Source organism: Ceratotherium simum, chromosome 29 (assembly GCF_057802395.1).
Source record: "Ceratotherium simum simum isolate JZ-2026a chromosome 29, ASM5780239v1, whole genome shotgun sequence".
In the NCBI taxonomy this organism is placed as follows: domain Eukaryota; kingdom Metazoa; phylum Chordata; class Mammalia; order Perissodactyla; family Rhinocerotidae; genus Ceratotherium; species Ceratotherium simum.
Window position 1 is genome coordinate 29,169,100 of NC_141928.1, and position 20,635 is coordinate 29,189,734.

Genomic DNA, 20,635 nt, shown 5'->3' on the forward strand with positions numbered 1-20,635 from the left:
CTTCCTCACTTTGGGAGAAAAAAAAGAAACGTATAAAAAAGGGATGTGTGATTCTCAGTAAAAGAAAAGAGTCTTTGTAATTCCCCTCATACCCCACCACGTCTCCAGGACGAGTTAAAGAATGTGGTGGTAACTTTAATTTCCATTCCCAATCGGAGGCCACCATTTTGTAAATGATAAAAGTTACAGATGACCATGACTTTTATTTAGTCAAGTGCTTTAACGTCCTCCCTCTTCCTAGGAATCTAACAAGAAGTAAAATAGGATATTTGGTGTCTCCCCTCTCTTCTTGCCAAAACGTTGGGGTGCTGCAGGCAACAGGGTGCATTCCATCGGGAACAAGGGATGCTGGATGGGAAGGGCTCTGGAGACCGTGGCATCTGTACAGAGGAATGGCAGACAAAAGAGACCTCTGATCCAACGATTGAAGGGCTTTTGAAAGCCCTCCAGGCACCAGCTGCTCCAGAAGACAGAGCACAGAGCACCTTGGAAGGGCAAAGCAGCAGATTCTGCTCTTTAACCACCACAGCAGCCGGCATGGAGACAGGCTGCCTTCTAAGAGCACTTCTGAACCGCTTAGAAGGTAGGAATTACTAAATTAATTTCTATTAATAATTACCAGTTGGCTGTACCTGTATGTTAGGAGTTCCAGAGCAAACAAGAGGATTCCAGGAGCACAGCATGTTCATACCTTCTCAATCCCAGATTTGGACATATGTTCTGTCCAAAGCTTTTTCTTCTGATTTGGGTATTTCCTGGAAGACATTCGCTCTGTAAAACTACAGCAAAGATACAATTCCCTTTCCTACCCTTTGAGCTTATTAAACACTAAAATAAACATTACTTTGAACATACTTTGAACATCCTTCAAGTACAAAGAAAGCAGGGTAATACTTCACCATCATCATCTCCCCATGTTAGTCACCAGCTCTGTCTTGTAGCCGCCTGTGGACAGGCATTTATATTAGTGCCATTCAGAAGTACTAACGATGTGCAAATGAGCACGTTTCCTACCACACCTCTCTGTGCTAACATTAGGGTTCTTTGGCTTGTGAGTCTTTTTCTTTTGTGGCTTTTCAGTCTTTTGTCATTTGGCTCTGTCTTGACTGTCATGTTCACTGCCAAACTTTATTCAGTCGCAATCTGCCAATATCTCAGCATTTCCAGGATATTAAGAGTAGATGAGAACAGAAAACGTGCAATGGGGACTGTCCTCCAAAATGTTGTCCCTTTAAGTCAAAGGTTAACTTTGGACCAAATCTTTGAGAGTCACGTCTTTGGGCTGTTGACTTGGTTAATGAGCAAGAAAAATCAGTCTGTTAGGTAATATCTGCCAGTGAAAAAGTCACACTTTGGCACCAGTGGCTAAAAGACCCTCTCCTGATTTGGAGAGGGCACAAGCTGCTTATCTGTGCAGACGAGGACATCCCACCCATAGGTCAAGAGAGCCTGGCTTTGGGCATCACATCGGGGTTGTGGCCCTTGTCCAGTGGTGAGCAAATATTGACAGAACTGGATTCCCTTCAGAACAGCAAGGGGGTAGGGAGGGTGGGTGGCTGGCTAATGACCGTCAGACTCTATACTTGAAAGAGCTCAAAATCACTATAGAGAGACTGGGACAGAAAATCTGTAGGCTAAGAAAAGGTCTCTTATCTAATTAACCTGTTTCAGAGGAAAACCCCATAGAACAGCACAGAACAGCATGAACTAAGGGCTACTTACCACTGTGGCTGTGTGCTTCCTGGTCTTTTGATGACTCACTGGTATCAAGGGAAGGATAGAAAAAGAAGGCAAAGGAGCTATCATTTATTAAGGACCTGCTGTGTTTTGGGCACTGGTCTCAGGCATTTTATATATATTTTTCTCACCCAATCCTCAAGCGAGGAAGGTATTATTAGCTCCTTTTGCCAGGCAAAGAAAGAGGAAAAGTTAAGTGACTTGCCGACATAATGGGGGTGGAGAAGCGAGACTCAAATAAAAGCCCCTCAGATTCCAAGTCCCACGCTTCTTCCACTAGACCACGCCGGGTGTGTAAGTGCACGGACCACACCGGGTGTGTAAGTGCACGCACAGTGTGGCTCAAACCAAGCAGAAGGGAGGGGGAGAAACGGAGAGATTGTGTTTGTCCATCTTTCATGAGGGACGGTCTCGATTGTGTAGCACGACCACAAGGTGAGCACCTCACCCTACTGTGAAAAGCAACATGGAAATATATCCATTATCATTTATTATTTTTAAAAGGTGAAAAATTATGCACAAAATAATGAATTGGTTTATTTCATGCCTCAGGCTCTGAATACGAACCAGTGCTCAGCTTTTGGCCCTATAAGGACACCTGTGGGATGTTCCTGGGGTCTGCGTGGCGGGCAATGTTGTGTGTGTTGGGCGGGGGGGTGCGGTTGGGGGGGAGGGCGCGGTGCCCTGTTAGGACAGGAAGGAGAGGCAGTGCAGAAGCTCTGAAATAAAAGGCACAGATCTAGCTCCACAACATGACCCCCCGGTATAGCCCACAGGCCAAATCTCGTTCCCAGGACGCTAAGAGACTTTCCAAATGGACTGGGACCTTGTGTTCAATCGGCATGAAATTCTCAACTCCTAGAGACAATCTTAATCCGGAATTTGGACTCAGTTGGATGTGACCATCTTCAGATAAAAAGGAGATGCTATACTTTGTGTATTGATATACCAATGAAATAAACAGTCTGATAAAAAGCAAATCTTAAATGTACACACTTCAGTGGGTGAAATCTAACCGTCTTGGCAGGTGGGTGAGGCCTGGCTTGACTCATTGGCCCCAACTCCCATCACTTCCAGCCTCACACTTTACAAGAGCAAGTTATTTGTAGGTGACCCCCTTCCAAGTGTGTACACCCCAAAGGCCGTTTCTCACCTCTGTGTCTTAGCACATACCAGTCTCTCTTCTAGGAACTTCTCACCTGGTAATGTCTGCATAGAATTTGGAAGAACGCATTTTTCCCAGGCCTCGCCTTACACCTTCTCCCCAACTGCTTCTACACATTACACACGCTTCCACTGCCCTGACCACACCTGCCCCCTCTCCATCCCTGACCTGTGAGCTCCCTGAGAGGAAGGCTGGCTATAGTAGGTGCTCAGTAAAGGAAAGGAGCCAATTACTCTAAGGTATCACGAAACATTTTTTCTTTGTTTTGCCTGGAGTCTTCAAGGAGAGATAAAAGCTGGCTTCTCACTATTTCTCTAAAACAACCACAAAGAATAAGTTCCCTAGTCAAAGAGTTCAGTAAATCCTTTCAGAAGAAATCCAAAAGTTGTCAATGTTTCAAATGAGCATGATATTTAGACTATTTCTTCTAAGAAACATGTAAGATAATTGAAGGACTATATTCTTCACGTATATGTTGATTCTACCTGAAGCTAGTGAAAATAGAATGCAGATATAAAAGCGGGGGTCCCCCAGATGCCTGGGGCTTTGGGTATATTAATCATCACTGTTAGAATTCAAACATTAAAACGCAGAAAACACCTGTGTAGTTTGAGGGGTTGAGCGTTTGCTAACTGTTATTCTCAACCAGCAGGTGTCGCCAGAGACCATCACATTTGCGGTGGCTGCCTTCTCAAGAACCATCACTAAAAATCCTGCTCCAGCTGGAGTTCCTGCTGCCTCCTAAGGCCCAGTCCCTCTGTGGAAGCTTCAGCTGGAACAGCCAGTACACACGCCCATAGTTCGCAAAGTTTATTATACAGGAGAATCATATTCGGGAAGGGTGGGTGGGGGGTTAAAAATGCAGATTCCTAAGCCCCAGTTGCAGAGATTCTGATTCAGTAAGTCCGGGTGGGGCTCCAAGTAATTTCCATTTTAAGCACCACCTTCTTATCATCCCGCCAACCCTCGTGGTAACGCACTTTGAGAAACACTGCTTTGCACCCACATAGACTGTACAGTATCGTCTCACAGCCTCAACTCAGACGCAGTCAGGCTGGAAAGGGACTCATTTGTTCACTCATTTAACAAACACCTGTTGAGCTCTTAGAACTTGCTAGCCACCATCGGGTACCTTCGCAGAGCCGTGCAGCGCATCTTCCTACCTCAGGCTCGAGATCACCAAGGGATCAGGCATAGAATCCAGTAAAGACTCAACCTATCCTTTCTCATGTTCACCCCATCAAAGAACCTGGCTTCCACCGTGAGACAAAAAAGGTCCTCCTTTTCATGTGAGAACACTCACATGTTTACAGAAATTTTGCCAATAAATTGATCTCTAATGGTTAGCTTATAGGACATAAACATTCCATTAATATAGTTGGGAAGGAATCTTGTTCCCAAGATTGATTCTTTAAAACACAGACAAAAATAATAAATCCATTAGTATTTGAAAATCAAAATGCTTCTGTTTCACTGCCATGTTAACTTTGTAAATCCATGATAAATAAAAATTCTATTAGTAAAAAGTGGGATAAATTACATTACTACAAATAAAACGTAAACTAAAATTCCAGTAGAAACTTGAAATTGCCATGATACAGTTACCCACGGGGGTTGAGAAAGAGTGCTTTCTTAGAAACTGTAATGAAAATTGTATATCTCGCTGTAGACTACAGCTGAAAAACACTATCTTACTATGCTCTGAATCCATCTGTTTTTTTTTTTAACTTTCTGACCATTAGAAAAGCTTTTGTTCTAGAAAGGACTTTAAAGGTCATTGAATCCAACCTTTCACTCCCCACTCAATACTGCTTTACAACATCGCAGCTGCAAAAGTGCCCCACAGCCTCTGCATGCATTCCTCCGGCGGGCTGGTGTGTGTGGGGGGGATCACTTCCCTCCCAGAACTCAGTCTTGAGACTGCTCCAGTTTGTAGGAAGTCCTACTTCACATCCTGTCCAACAAGCAGGAAAAGCCAGTGGCTCCACAAGAAAGGCTTTTCCCTCCTAGAACTTAGCATGGTGCCTTTGGTAGGACTGCATCTCAGCTGCATTGACAAGAAACTTGTTACAGTGGCTTAAACAAGGAAAGGATTAATTTTTCTTGTGTAACCGGAAGCCCAGAAGACAGCAAGCCCAAGTGAGGAAAGCTGGGCAAGAGTGTCCTCCGGAAACCAGGCTCCTTCTATTTTTCTGTTCCACCATCTTTTGCGTGTGATTTTTTTTCACCCTTGTAAGATGGCTGCTGCTCCTCTGGGCATCACATCTGCAGACAGGCCGAAGAAGGGAGAAACTAGGAGGTTGGGTGGCATTTATATCGAGAAGGCAAAACCTTCTTGGAACTCCCCATTAGACTTCAGCTACCTCTCATTAACCAGAACTATGTCACATGGCCACCTCAAACTTCAAGGAAGTGTGGGAAGGCGGGTATTTTAGTTGGGCACTTTGCTGACCAGAACAACATGTGGGTTATATTCACGAGGAAGAAAGGTAGAACAGATACTGGGTAGGGCAATTAGTAGTCACTGCACAGCCTGATAGTAAGATCAGGTGATTAACATGTTAATTGACTGATGAAATCTGTCTTTCCAACCATTAGATCCCCTTGGGGGCTTAGGACAAGCCCCCAAGGGGGGCTTTTTTTCTGTAACATCCCTTCAGACATTCGAATACAGTGATCATTTCTTTTCCTTTCCCCCACCCCAGGATGTCTCTTTTCCAAGTAGATGTCTTTTCCGGGCTTGTCTCTGAAAACACTCCCATTTATTTACATTCCAGGTGGGACTCACCTAAAAAAGCAGTGCATAGTCATCTCCTTCCCCTGCTGTACACGACGCAATTAACAGAGCCTAAAATCCCCTGAACTGAAATGTCCCACTGTCAGTTCCTACAGAGGGAGCCTTGAAATCAGATGCTGTGGGCAAGGGGTGGGGCACAGGGGACACACACCACTGAGCACTACCCTGCGACGGGCACTGTGCCATTTCCTTTATAAGACATCCATTCAGAAGACCCCCCAGGCCATATCAACCTCATTTGGGCAATGAAGGCTGGTTTTATGGACCCAAGGAAGCACTTTGCCTTATCACTGCTAAACTCCATGCTGTCAGATTAGTCCATTGCTCCCGAGCTCTGGCTGTTACCCAATGAACTATACAGCTAGCGTTCTGAGTTCTAAGTCACCTTAAAATATGATATATCTTTGGTATTAGTAAGGATTGTGTTCAGCTGTAATGAAAAAAAAAATCTCAAATAACAGTTGCTAACATAAGACAGAAGTTTATTCAAGAAGTCTGGAGGCTGTCAGCCCAAGTTGACATGGTATGCCCAAGTGTCAGGGATATAGGCACCTTCTACCTTGTTGCTCCATCATGCATGTCTTTGTCTCAAGGTCACCTCGTTGTCCAGGATGACTGCTGGACCTCTAGCCATCATGTCTGAATTCCAGCTGGCAGGGAAGAGGAAGTTGAGAAAGGGGCAGTGGCTCTTCCCTTTAAAGACATTTCCTAGTAGTTACATGTCATTTTGACTTAAATCCCACTGGCCAGAACTGAGTCACATGGGCACAACTTAGCTGCAAGGGAGGCTGGGAAATGTAGTCTTTGTTCAGGATGGCTATATGTCCATTTAAAGATCAGGTGACTGTTACCATCCAAGACTGAGAAAAAGGCAAAAGACCAACAATGAGTTAATATTTATGGAACATTCACTATGGGCCAGCCACTGCCCTATGCACTTTCCATGTAATAACGTAGTTAATCATCACAAAATCTCTCAAGTTCGGCACTATTACTACTCTATTACATAGGTGGGTACACGGAGGCCGAGAGAGGCTGAAGCCCAAGGTCATTCAGCTTATAAGGGACACAGGTGTGCTGGAATGGCAGCTCATGCTCCTCATGAATCACTAGAATGCACTGCCTTTGGGCAATGTGCCAGAGAGAGAACTTCTGTCTTATTTCACCAACTGCTATTTTGGGATTTTTGTTCTCACATCCGGAGTCCGCTCCTCTACTGGAATCCTCCCTTGGGTTGAAATTAATTAGCAAGCCTTAGGCTTGGTCCTTCAATTAACGGCCATTCCACCCATATTTCCTCTCAGGTCGGCTTGGCTCCTGAAAGCCTTGTCCTTTTTAATTTGGATAAACAGAATCAGATCCCAGAACCAGGCTGATGCTGAAGAAAAACAGGAGATCCAACCTAGATGGGGAGAGCACGTCAGGCAGCCCAGAGAAACATCATGGCAGCACGGAGTGCTGTAGACTGGGAAAGTCCCAGGGCTTTGCAGCAAGACAGACCTCAGGTTGAATTCTGTGGGTTGCCTTTTCATACTTTAAAAAATAGAATCCTTTGAAGCAAAAAGTTTTTAATTTTCATGAAGTCCAATTGACTCATTTTTCTTTTGTTGCTTGTGTTTTGCTTTCATATCCAAGAAACCATTGCCAAATCCAAGGTCATTGCTCTTATATCCAAATCCACAGCTCTTATATTTGGGTCTTTGATCCATTTTGTATATGATGTGAGGTAAGGGTCCAACTTCATTTTTCTGCATGTAGATATCAAGTTGTACAAGCATTACTTATTGAAAAGACTACTCTTTCTTCATTGAATGGTCTTGGCAATCTTGCTGAAAATCAGTTGACAATAGACACATACTTTTATTTCTGTACTTTTAATTCTATTCCATTGTCTATCCATATGTCAGTACCACATTATTTTGATTACCATAACTTTGTAGTAAGTTTTAAAATCAAGAAGTGGTAATTCAACTTTATTCTTCTTTTTCAAGATTTTTTGGCTATATGGCATCCCTTGCAATTCCATATGAATTTTTGAATTACCATTTTCACTTATACATACAAAGACCATTGGGACTTTGACAGGAATTGCATGGAATCTGTAGATCGTTTTGGGTAGTATTACCATCCTAACAATATTAACTCTTCCAATCCACAAACATGAATGTCTTCCCATTTACTTATGCCTTTTTTTTTCTGCTGAGGAAGATTCACCCTGAGCTAACATCTGTTGCCAATCTTCCTCCTTTTGCTTGAGGAAGATTTGCCTTGAGCTAACATCCATGCCAATCCTCCTTTATTTTGCATGCAGGTTGCCACCACAGCATGTCTGCTGATGAGTGGTGTAGGTCCAAGCCCGTAACCGAACCCAGGCCGCTGAAGCAGAGCATGATGAACTTAACCATTATGCCATGGGGCTGGCCCCTATGTATGTCTTCTTTCATTTTTTTCAATGGGTATTTTGTAGCTTCCAATGTAAATGTCTTGCACCTCCTTGGTTAAATTTATTTCTCAGTGTTTTATTCTATTGATGCTATTATGAATAGAATTTTCTTCATTTCTTTTTAGATTGTTCATTGCTAGTGCATAGAAATAAAACTGATTTTGTGTGTTGATCTTGTATCCCACAACAATGCTTAATTCTTTTATTAAATCTAATTGTGTGTGTGTGTGAATTCTTTATGATTTTCTATATACAAGAGAATGTCATCTGAGAAGAGAGATCATTTTACTTCTTCCTTTCTAATTTGGGTGCTTTTTATTTCTTTTCTGACCTAATTGCCGTGGCTAGAGCCTTCAGTACAATGTTGGATAGAAATGGCAAGAGTAGGCATGCTTGTCTTGTTATTGATCTCAGGGAGAAAGCTTTCAGTCTTTCACCATTGAGTATGACGTTAGCCGTGGGTTTTCATAAACACCCTTTATCAGGTTAAGTTGCCCCCATTGCTGTCACAGTGATTTTTCCCCCTAAAATGCCAATATCATCAAGGGCTCCCTTGCTCAAAATCCTTCAGTGAGTCCCCATGTTCTTCAGCATAAAATTAAGTCCCTTAGTATGGCCCACAAGACCCTGGAGATCTGATCCCTACTGACTTCTCCAATTTCATGTCTCCACACCACTCTTCAGTACAGATTCACAGACACGTCATTGCTTCATACATGCTGTTCTCTCTGCTTGGAACACGACCTCCCTTTCTCAAAAGGCTTCTTTGCCTTATTACATCCCTGTCTCCCTGCACGCCTCCCCCGTCCCCCCCTTTAGATAGTCTCTATGCTACTCCTGAGTTAATGCCCGCCCAGTGGAGAAGCTGGAAGATGATACTACAATCATCTGCTCACCCCTTCCTAAACAGACTGAGATTTTGGAAGGCAAAGACTGGGTCTCTCATTTCTGTATCCTTAGCAAATATAGGACTCAGTAAATGTCTTTGGAATAAACAAACACTACCTTACTGTTTTATTTCTTCTTAAGGATGTGTCCTATAAGTCCTAATAGAGGGTGAGGTGGATAAGGATGAGGTAATAAATCCAGTTAAAGAATCAGGAAGTTACATGCTCAGACTTTACCAGCTCAGCACCTCCAAACTCCAATTGAAGAGCCACATGCAGATTATTTTTGCTTTCACAGCAACTTGAAAAATACATATACCTTCTTCTGTCAAAGAACAAAATTCTATAAATCTTGGTGTTTTCTTTTCAGGAAAACAAGGAAGCTCAAAAGAAGCTCAAAGTATTTAATGTCTCATTGTACTGTGACCATATTAGTCCTCGAGTCTAGCATATTTGTTTCTTCTTGTTTATGTTCTTGCTTTTCTATTTTTACTTCAATAATATTATTGTGTATATAACTTTTTGGGAAAAAAATGGAGCACAAATATGTGAATTTACATACTCTAAAAATACATTGCATGTATTTCTTGTTAGCATAGAAGCACACAGATGGTTAAGGAGACAATGCAGAAGAGCCGAGTTAGAGCCATTGAGACAAAGTTACCTAAGCCACACAAGCCATTGTCAGGTTGGGGTCTCTTAGATGAAAACCAGAAATTAGATGGATTTCATTCATCAGGGAGTGGGAAAAAATTTTGCTGGCACAGAGAAATAGCTTCAGGCTCTCCAACTCTTCTCCAACTGGCTCCTTTTTATCATTACAGAGATTTTGCGTCAGACAGCATTGAGAACAAAAGGTAGATATTTCCAATATTCAGTGAATTAGAGAATCCGAGCCTGATGAACCTGACCATGCATTGTAAGGCCCTGTCTTTAAATGAAGAGGTGGCATACACCAGGCTGAGTGTAGGCCTCCGTGATTTCTTTTATCTTCCTCCCAGATCTAATTAGTCACCAGGCCTGTTAGATTTCCCACTGGAATCTTCCTCTTTCCCCGACCTCCTCTCTCCCATGTCTCCTCCCTCTTTTGAGTTTCCCTTCCAATGCCATCACAGGCTCTTGACAGCTCAGTTTGGGTCTGAACGCTCATGAGACTCCTGTATCCTCTCCAGTGGCATCTCTTGCTGCATATACACATATTCCTGGCTCTGGACATCTTGAATGACTGGCATTCTTCATGTTGCTATATTATCGTCCATGCTATTTATCTGGGTAGAATCTTCTCCCCTCCCCTCTCCCCACCTTCCCTTTCATCGTCTGGCTAATTCCTGCTCATCCTTCAAGACTCAGCTCAGATAGCTTCTCCTAATGACCCCAACACCTCCCTACGTGCTCCCAAAGCACCCTGTGCTTCTCATCATAATCCTCACTGCTGTCTATCTCCCTCATTAGGCTGTGAGCTACTTAAGATCAGGGAGTGGATATTTACTACTGAGTTCCCAGAATATAAATCTGGCTGACCAAGGAGGTCTCAGGAAACACTTCTTGAATGAAAGTGGATACACTTAGCACACTGCTGTAGACATGCTTAGTAAATGCACCTGAAATGGGCCTCACTCATATTTTCTACAATATGTGAGATGTGGCTCTCACCAACTCCCATCAGTTACCATTTCTATTTTTTTCTAATCCTTCTACATTTATGAAGTCTTCCCTACTCCTTCCCCATGTCTAATTGAAAAAAAATAATTCCTGGGCCAGCCCCAGTGGCCTACTGGTTAAGTTCAGCGCACTCCACTTTGGTAGCCTGGGTTCAGTTCCCAGGTGTGGACCTACACCACTCCTCAGTGGCCATGCTGCGGTGGCGGGTCACGTACAAAGAGAGGAAGATTGGCAACAGATGTTAGCTCAGGGTGAATCTTCCCCAGTGGAAAAAAAAAAAAAAAGAATTCCTTAATCCATTTAGATTTGACTTAGATTTGCTTTCAAACTGAAAGCCAATTGTCCTAAGCACTACTTATTAAATGAATTCTTTCCTTTCTTATCCATGTGAGGTATATCCTTGGCTTTTATTAAATTCTTATAAATAATAGAATTTGTTTTGTGCACTTTCTCTTCTATTCTGTTGTTCTATTATCACACTGGTTTAGTTACTGTCATTTTATTATACTTACCTGGCTATTTGCTTTTAATGTAACTGTATTTTTGCATATTAAAACACTATACAGGAATATTTTAAACATACAGATAAGCCAAGAAAAAAAAATTACATTATCCATAATCCCATAACACAGAGATAACCATAATTATCATTCTGGTGTAAAAAGGGTGGCTTTCTTAGTCGACTTCCACTTAACCATCTTGCCAGATTAACTGACATTCTCTGATCCTCTGTAGAATACACTGGCTGATGTCCACAGCTGGCTGCATGTTCCCAGAGAGGGGCCCACGCTCAGGGCCCAGGGTACCCTGTTCTCAGCATCAGTGACTGTGCTTAGCAAGAGTCAGGTGTGTTTACTCCCATGTTAAGCCAGGTACAGTGGTTATTCTAACGGTATATTTAAATATTATGTATATTGATAAAAACAACGAGTATGAAGAGAGTAATTTCTATGAAAACTAAGTTGAATGCCTTGGAAAGACTCTAAAGATAAGATCCTAAAAATACTATTCTCAAATTATGTGTGTGTGAGAATTATAAACATTGGAAAGAAATTATAAAAATCTGGGAGTCTATACGCAGCTGACTTCATAAGCATCTCTAAATTCCTGATCCATTTGAAAGAAATCAATATTTCACATGATTATATTTTTGAGTGGTTACATTATTGGGGTGCTTCATACAAAAAAGACAGCAGACAACTTCAGAGGAGTCAAAAAGTCATAAAAAAGAATTATACCTGGGGCCGGCCCCGTGGCTTAGCGGTTAATTGCGCGCGCTCTGCTACTGGCAGCCCGGGTTCGGATCCCAGGCGCGCACCAACACACCGCTTGTCTGGCCATGCTGAGGCTGCGTCCCATGTACAGCAACTAGAAGGATGTGCAACTATGACATACAACTATCTACTGGGGCTTTGGGGGAAAAAAAAAAAAGGAGGAGGATAGGCAATAGATGTTAGCTCAGTGCCGGTCTTCCTCAGCAAAAAGAGGAGGATTAGCATGGATGTTAGCTCAGGGCTGATCTTCCTCACACACACACACACAAAAAGTCATTTAAAAAAAAAAGAATTATACCTGTGTCAAAGATTGGCCAATGAATATTTACTTGTAGTTTTTTAAAAAACATTTCATTTATAATGATTCTCCTCCTTAACCAAATTTTTCAATTAACTGATCAACTACCAATGCCTACAGAATTAGTTAAGAGAGCATCTACTATACCTTCAGTCATTCAAAAATGTATAAAAATATTGATTTTACATAAATGAGATCATGCTATAAATACGGCTTTATCCCTTTTCATTGGCTATACTGTAGACATTATTCCAAGTCATTAAATATTACTTACATCATTTTTATGCCTGCCCAGTCCCTCCTGTTGAAGTTCTATTTAATGCTTCCTTTTATTAGAAATGTAAAACTAGGTACTTTCTTGATTTCCACTTTGCAGGACTGACAGAAAACTTGGAATTCAGTCTTATGCTCAGCCTGGGGTTTCTTAAACAGCTAATCTCCTTTTCTCAATTTTCACTTGCCTTTTTTTTTTTTTTTAATTTTTGTGTTAACATTGTTTTTATTTTGTTGTAGCCTACGAGAATCCTTTCTGGGAGATGGAGAGAGCACACCAATCACAAACCCCTAATATCCTGTCTCCGTGTAAGGATACAGGATGACTTTGGATGACTGAAAGCCCTTTTGTTTTGCCTTGAAGGCAATTCCTTACTGTCTCCTCTCTAGTCCAACATACCTGGTCAGGGAGCTTATAACTACCTAGCGAGCTTTAAGACTTCTATTGAAATTGCTGATAAGCCCAGGAAATGGTCTAATAGCTTACCTTTGCTTTTTCTAGAATCTAAATTTAACCTAGGTGTATCTTTTAAAGTTATTTTTCTCAGGATTTGGACAGTAAATGCACAATATCAAATTATAAGCACAAAGCATTTCTTACTTTCACTGCTACTTGCCACAACTAAAAAAATAATGTGAAGAGGCCTGGTCTCATGGGTTAGTTCCACAGGATATGATCACAGCGATAAGGCCAAGGAGCCTCCTAGGACACTGGCTTCTTTCTGAATCTTTCAACACCTGTAAAAGCTTTGAGCTATACAGCTATTTGAAGAAGCTCACATTTGAATCATAGCTCCCATATTAACCTAGAGTGCACAAGTAGTATGCCTCCTAAAAGAAATCCTCTAGATTTTTCTTTATGTCCTAAAATTTGAGACTGAACACAGAGTACACTTTCCACAGCTAGACAGAAGGAAAAAGTTTGGGGGTGACTTTCAGGAGATGTCAGGCTTTTCACAGGCTCTTTAATCACTAGGTGGTCCATATAACAAGAAATCATGTAAATCTGCACCAGAACCACCCAAAAAAAAAACAATGAACAGGGCTGGCCCTGTGGCGTAGAGGTTAAGCTTGGTGTGCTCTGCTTTTGCGGCCAAGGTTCGGATCCTGGGAGCAGACCTACACCACTCGTCAGCCATGCTGTGGTGGCAACCCACATATAAAATAGAGGAAGCCTGGCAGATGTTAGTTCTGGGCAAATCTTCCTCATGAAAAAAAAAAAAAATGAACAGTCCCGACTGGTTAATATTCTTCAGTATCTCAAACATCTCTAGTCTCTGAGGACGCTCCACAAATGTTCTATAACAACTCCTTTCGGCAAGATGGTATCGATAAACATCCAGTGCTATGATCTGGGCATTACACACATTCGCTAATGTGCAGTTTGCACAGCAGCATCTCAAGAAAAATCTAAAATTACAAAATGAATTAGAAGAGGTTTTTTGGTATTGCAAAAGGTCTTCATCCCTTCCTTAGTCCCCAATATCATTTAAAATACGATGAGTTTTAAAGAAACTTGATTTTTCCAAACTTTAATGGGGCACAGCTACCGCCTAAATTTTGGCATCCCACAGTTTCACAAACCCACTAACTTTTCACAGATCCAGGCTTCAATTTATGTGCAGGGCACCATACGAGGCACGAGTGTTTTCCATGGTAAATGTTATCTAACAGGTTTTTCTACTCTGCCTGATGATTGAATTCAGTTGCAACCTTAGCATTCACAGGGCGACTCAGACTCCAGCTAGGAAGCCTGGCCGGGCAGTGGGTGAGCTCTGTATTTCAGAAATGAGTTTTTAGTACATTTATATTTCATACTTCAAGAACCCCAGGACATGCTGAGAGATGCCAGAAAGGCATAGCTAGGAAATTCTAGGGCACCCTTGCAGCATACTGACCTAATCTGAAAGGAAGATGTTGCCCACGATCACTTTTTACCGAAGAGTAGAAGAATATGCCACCGCAAAATATGACTGTAGGGGTTCAGGACACGCCACCTCAAAAAAATGCCGCTTTGGAAATTGATCATTTTGAGCTGTTGGCACTTGAAAAGCAACAAATGCAGGAAGAGGCTTTCTCTGAACTCTCCTTATCTCCCTAAAGACAGATCCTCCAAAAGGATCTCAATTATCATCAATCCCCTTCTCGGGAGTTTCATTCACCAGAGAAGATTGACTCTTATCATAGGAGAGGAGACTAGAAATCAACACCACACCCAGACACGTTTTCTCACAAACTATCATACCTCCATCTATTCTTGTAAGGGCCCATTCATCTTTCCTAAGAATCATTTACTTCCCGAGAGGCCTACCTCCCCCCTCCCCTTTCCCTATGAAGATCGTATTTAAGCTTGAATTCTAAGCCACGTTGGAGAGTTACTCATTTTTCCCTGGGTATCTCTCACGTATTCATGAGGTATACATGTTAATAAATTTCTGTGTTTTTCTCTTGTTAATCTGTCTTCTATTTCAGGGGTCTCACCTAAGAATTCAGAAGAGTAGGGGGAAAAGTTATTTTCCTCCTCTACATTATTAATCACCATCCTGGGAATGGGAAAGTGTTAGGACACAGTAGACAATGACATTCTTTCCTATAAAATTTTATTTATTACATAAAAAATTCTATACATTGTTAGACTAAAATACAGTTTTCATTATAATTCTGGCAACTGAGTCAGTACACAGAGAAAACTTAGCATTAGATCAGCACTTTTTTTCTAGTTCATATTTCTGCACAAGAAAAACATTTCAAAGCTCCATGTCATATAGGCTCATTGTACTCTGAAGCCAGATGGAATGCCATCCAATTCAGAGCTCTTGGAAGTTAATTTCCCAGCAAGATTTGATAACTCGAGAAAATTAATTGCTTAATATATATATTTTTAAAGTCCTCTGAGAGCATAACGCTCTGTCTGTAAAGTCTGCACTGTGTCAGTAATGACAGTCATAGATACTAGGGCTGCAACCATGTCTGTGGGGCATGTTCAAGCACCTACATGTTTGTTTCCCCACCTGAATACAGTGTAGTGACACCGTAAGAAGGAAAAACTCAAAATAATGCTAAGGTAAAAGATCCCAAACTATGGAATTCATGGAAGGCTTCACTGTGATCCCACAGTTCGTAATGGACAAAGACAGGACGGGATACAAAAATTCATTTTGACACTATGAAATAGGATGCAAATGGCAAAAAAAAAAAAGACAAAAAAGGCATCAGATTGAGAAATATGCGGCACCACAACATACTTCTCATGCTAGATTTACACAGCAGTGAGAAAACAACACACACTGATGGCATTTCTGTTCATATCACCCCGTACACTGGGCCAGGCCAGACACTGGATGTGAAGGCTCAGAGCCTGAGAGATCAATAGAAGGTCCCTATTGCAATGACTGATCTTCAAAACTGGGCTGCCTTATGCTAGAAGCCTATTCTAAACTCCAGGAGTTCAGAAAGGCTGTGCCAGCAAGTCCTTGGTGTTGGACCTTTGGTCTTCAGAAGGTATGCTTTTGTCTTTGGTTGTTTTTCCAGAACACTGTCATTTTGTTAGGTGCCCGCCACACTCTTTACCCCGCCTTTCTGTTAGCTGTAAAGTTTTTTCCTCCTATAATCAAATCAGCTAACAACCCACTGAACTTACTTCATTGGGTACAAGATCTATCTAAAGCGCATTCGGTGGTCAAGAAGCTTCTGAGACAGTATAACTGAAACTTCTTTTCATTACGGAGCTTGCAGTACCCTTTTATAGGAGGAAAGAAACCAGAAAACCTCAACAATCCAACATAATCTGGTAGCACTAAAGCTACATAGAAGAAAGGTAACTTTCCCCATGTGATGTCTCTGAAATTGAAACTAACAAAAACAAGAGGACTGAAACCCAGAGGATGGGGAAATTTTACTTAATTGTCTGTCTCAAATTATCAGCCTCCAAATCTGTCCTATTATTGTCTCATTCCTGAGTTACCTAATACAATCTATGAAAAAAATCCTGGCCTGATGATCAACATGGTGAATAATAAGAGTGCTCGCATTTTCTAGTAGCAGGTGGAATGGTCTGTGGCATGCCGGCTATAGCTTCACTCCAGTTCTGTGCCCATTTATTCTTCAAGACTTCCTTTCAATACTTACTTTCCCTCACATGGAACGGTTTAACACATATTCCTCAAAAAATAACTAATTAAAACTATACTCCTAGCTGACGAGATGGGTGGATCAGATTGATGTGTGAAGGTCAGAACATTCCCTTTAAGTCAGACACTTCTATGATGAAAGGACATATCAAACGTATATACTTACGTTAGACTTTGGCCCTTTTTCACCCAATTTGGGAATTTCCACCCGTGGTCTCTCCATTTACTACTGTGGAAGGCTCATTAAAGCTCTTCTGGGTGTGGGTGGGGTAGGGAGCTGAATTTCCCCTTTCTTCACCAGCCAGTTATGAGATTTCCATGCTTTCTTCAGCTTGAAAATGTAGGTAACGGTTTGATGTTTGACTATAAATCATGACCCACTGGAATCAAATCTTAAAAGAGCTTCAAACTCCTTTAAGAGTTTCTGCCTGCTTTTTCAAGGGCCCTGAGGGCCCTCCATGGAGATCCAGCACCCTTACCTAATAATAAGGTACAGATGTGAAGAAATCCATGTGCTCCCTAAAGAAGGAAGATGGGGTGGATTGGGGGAGTCAGGAACAATCCCACTGGCAGTGGTCCAAGGCTGCTCTAGTGAGTCACTGAAAACACTCAAAACAGGAAATACCTCCCTGATTTACGAAGGGAGAAAAAACAACTTTTGAATTTTTCCTGCCAGCATCTATTTCTCCAGCTTTCCACCACAACTGTTTTGTCAACTGTGGACTACACTGAGTTTGCTAATTTATCATCATCTTCAACTGTTTTCAGCCATGTTGACTGATATATTTTTAGATAGTGATCTACTGATAACCCTGTGCCAATGTCATATCTGAGCTACAAAAAAAAAAAGAATCAAGTGTTTTGGTAGATGGATAATCACAAGGACTCCCTATTCATTTCTTCTTGGATTTTCTTGTCCATTACAAATAATTTGGTACCTTACCAAAAATTGCACCAGGACACACATATTCTCACACCTCCAGGGAAAGAAATCTTACTGTCTTGAAGATTTAGTGTTGGCCATCTTGTTATTCACTCAGACCAGTGTGGTTTCTATTTCCAAAGCTGGTAAATTAAAATCTTCAAGTTATAAAAATGATTCCAGGCCAGAAGTTGGTAAATATCATCTTAAAAGTATGTTCAGTGGAGGCCTATCCCTACCTCATTTCAAACACACTATCAAACCAACTGTAGAGCACCCTTTGACGTGTGTTCCTCAGGCCCTGAGGGGACGGTGGGGTGGAGGCTGGCAGTCTGAGGGCCCTGAAATTTTACTAGCATTTTAAATATTCATAGATGTGCTATGTGCATGTGAGAGAAAGACAGTCCATTGCTTTCATAAGCTTCTCAAAGGCGGCCCATGGTCCCCTCAAAAGATTAAGAACCTGCTTTAGAATATCAAATATTAAATTCAGGTCTTAGCAAATAAAGGTGAAAATTTCTGAAACATTTGGAAATTACAATGTTTTCACGTCCAGCTTGATCCTGACTAGACCATAAGGAGTCTGAAAGCTCGATTATTCTGAACTCCTTGGTCTGGATGTTTATTCCTCAGGAAATCATTTAAGTCATAAAACTGATTATCAAAACTGAATAAAATAGCCTAAGATTTGGGTTCCCAATAATTTCATGTCTTTTCCACAAATTTACTAATGAATTCCTTTAGAAAATATCAAACTTAAATCCTGTCCATGTAATTTACAAAAGTTGATAACCGTTCATGCAATATTGAAACTAAAACATCATTTGTCTTTTTTCACAGATAAAAATCAAGGAGATGGGGAGGAAAAAAGGGTACTATAGTATTTCTATAGAAAAGAAAGGTTTTCCACAGAAATTCTCAAGTTTAAAAACTTTGCATTGAAGTTTTCTATAAGAAAGATACCTTCAAAGATTTAAATATCGGATTAAAATTTTCCTCTTAAAACCTGGAGAATAAGAATTTGGCTCAAATTTGTGAACTTTGAATGGGGAAAGTGTGCTATTTTAAATTGATAAGTGTATACAACATGCTTAGTTGGTTTTTTTTTCAAGTTTGCTAGCTTTAGATTTTCTCTTGGCACACTCAAGGGTCTTGCTTTTTCAAAATTTGGGCTATGTGCCATTAAGCAAAGATGAGCTAATTCTAAAAGTAGCCACTGTATATGAACAGTGCCTACTTTCCAAAAGAGCTAACAACCATCCTTAGTACACAGAGATACATGAATATGCATCTAAAGCAAAAGGCATTCTATGCTGTGAATATATAATACACAAGTCTCTGCTATCTGCATTTACTTATGAACCCACAATTTTCCAATATATATTCACAGGCCACATCTTAACAACTCTAGGCAAGCCATTACAGCGCACTCCTATCTATCAGATGGAATATAAGAAAGAGTACAGAAATTAACTGTGGCAGGTGCACTAATAAGCCTCCAGAGTCTGAGGATTTTTGTTTTTTTAAGTAGCGGCAGATAAAGCAGTAGAGAACTTATTCAAAGGTACAAGCTTAAAGACCTTTCTGAAGGAAACTTCTCAGAGCCTATGTTAAGGCTACTGAAAACTCCAAAAATTCAAATCAGAAGATTGCTATCCAAAAATAAAATAAAATGTTCAGGTCACCATAATTGGCAGCTCTGGTTTTGGAATTGACCCCAGAATTCTGCTTTGCAGGCGGGGGGACCTCCTGAAATGGCCTTTATTAGCTAGTAGTGGTGCAGGGTGGAAATGGTGGAAGCCTCGGGGGCACTGACATGGCCTCACAAATATCTGGTGCCGGCAGTTCCCGTAGCTGGTTGAGGAAGACAGTGGGAGAAGCATTACTCTGGTTTAAAGCAGCTGAGGACCAGGACAAGGGACGCAGTCATCTCCTCACTACCCCTTACTGGGGTGAAATCCTGAAACTGCCCTGGGAAGACAAAGGTGCCCTTGGCAGATACCAAGGTCAGTGGTATTGGGAATTGGCAGCTTAATGCCCTTTGCTGTAAAAAGAAAAAATGAGCAAGGGAGCATCTCTACAAAGGAAAAACTTATTTCCAGCATAATTTTCAAATAGACTCAGTGAGTGCCTCCTCCTCAACCATTATGGAAAAAATTTGGGGACCAACACACAGTTAAGCTACTTAAATTGCTGTAACTTAGGACTTAATTATGGTATAGGATAGGATAAAAGCTTTAATCTTAAACACTAAACTTTGCATTAAATGGTTTAAAGGAACAACCTGCTTTGAGCTCTGCTCATCCATGCAAGGATTAGACAATCTCAATGCCCTAGCCAAATTCCTAATGTTTACCTAACGCACCGGTGAGCCTCCCGTAGAAGACCGGTCTCTTGGATTTATGCTGAAATATAACCTTTTCCTTTCCATATTATATTACAGCAGAGCTCACTTTTGAGGCAAGAGCCTAGAAAGTCTAAATCATGCACCAGAGCCTTAATTATCTGATGCCAGAAACCATAATGGTCCTCTGGTCACAGTGATCACCACTTACAATAGAGGACCCTAACTTTAATTCTGGAGATAGGAGTCCTGAGTACAGTTTTGAAGATCTACCACAAAAAAAGACAAAAACCACAACACAGAGTCAATGGTTTATCAAATTATCCAGGGAACCACATTTCACAGATAATTTTTGTTCTTCATCTATTGTTCTCACTTGGGCAGAAGATGGAGGCCGTGAGCAAACAGCAATAAGGCAGCCCATAGCTAGCTAAAGAATGACTTGCAATGAATGAAAGAGGCAGCAGGAATATCCAAACATAACTTCAAAACATTTATATATTGCTAAAAAGTCTCTGTGAGGCTTTATAAAATGAACCAAGGAATGAACCTCATACGAGAGTGATATTCTATATATCAAATCTCACTCTGTGCATGCCTGTGTCATATATATGCATATTTGCATATATCTACCTTTGTGCACACACATATGCTTAGGGAAAACAGCCTGGCAATTAATTTGGAACTCAAATGACATGGTTAC

At 41.2% G+C, this 20,635-nt stretch overlaps 1 protein-coding gene across 1 annotated transcript in view; it reads right to left on the minus strand.

Moving 5' to 3' along the window:
• The window catches only part of SLC44A1 (solute carrier family 44 member 1), a 182,224-nt gene that overhangs the window by 18,037 nt on the left and 143,552 nt on the right, over nt 1-20,635 (minus strand). The window lies entirely within an intron of this gene.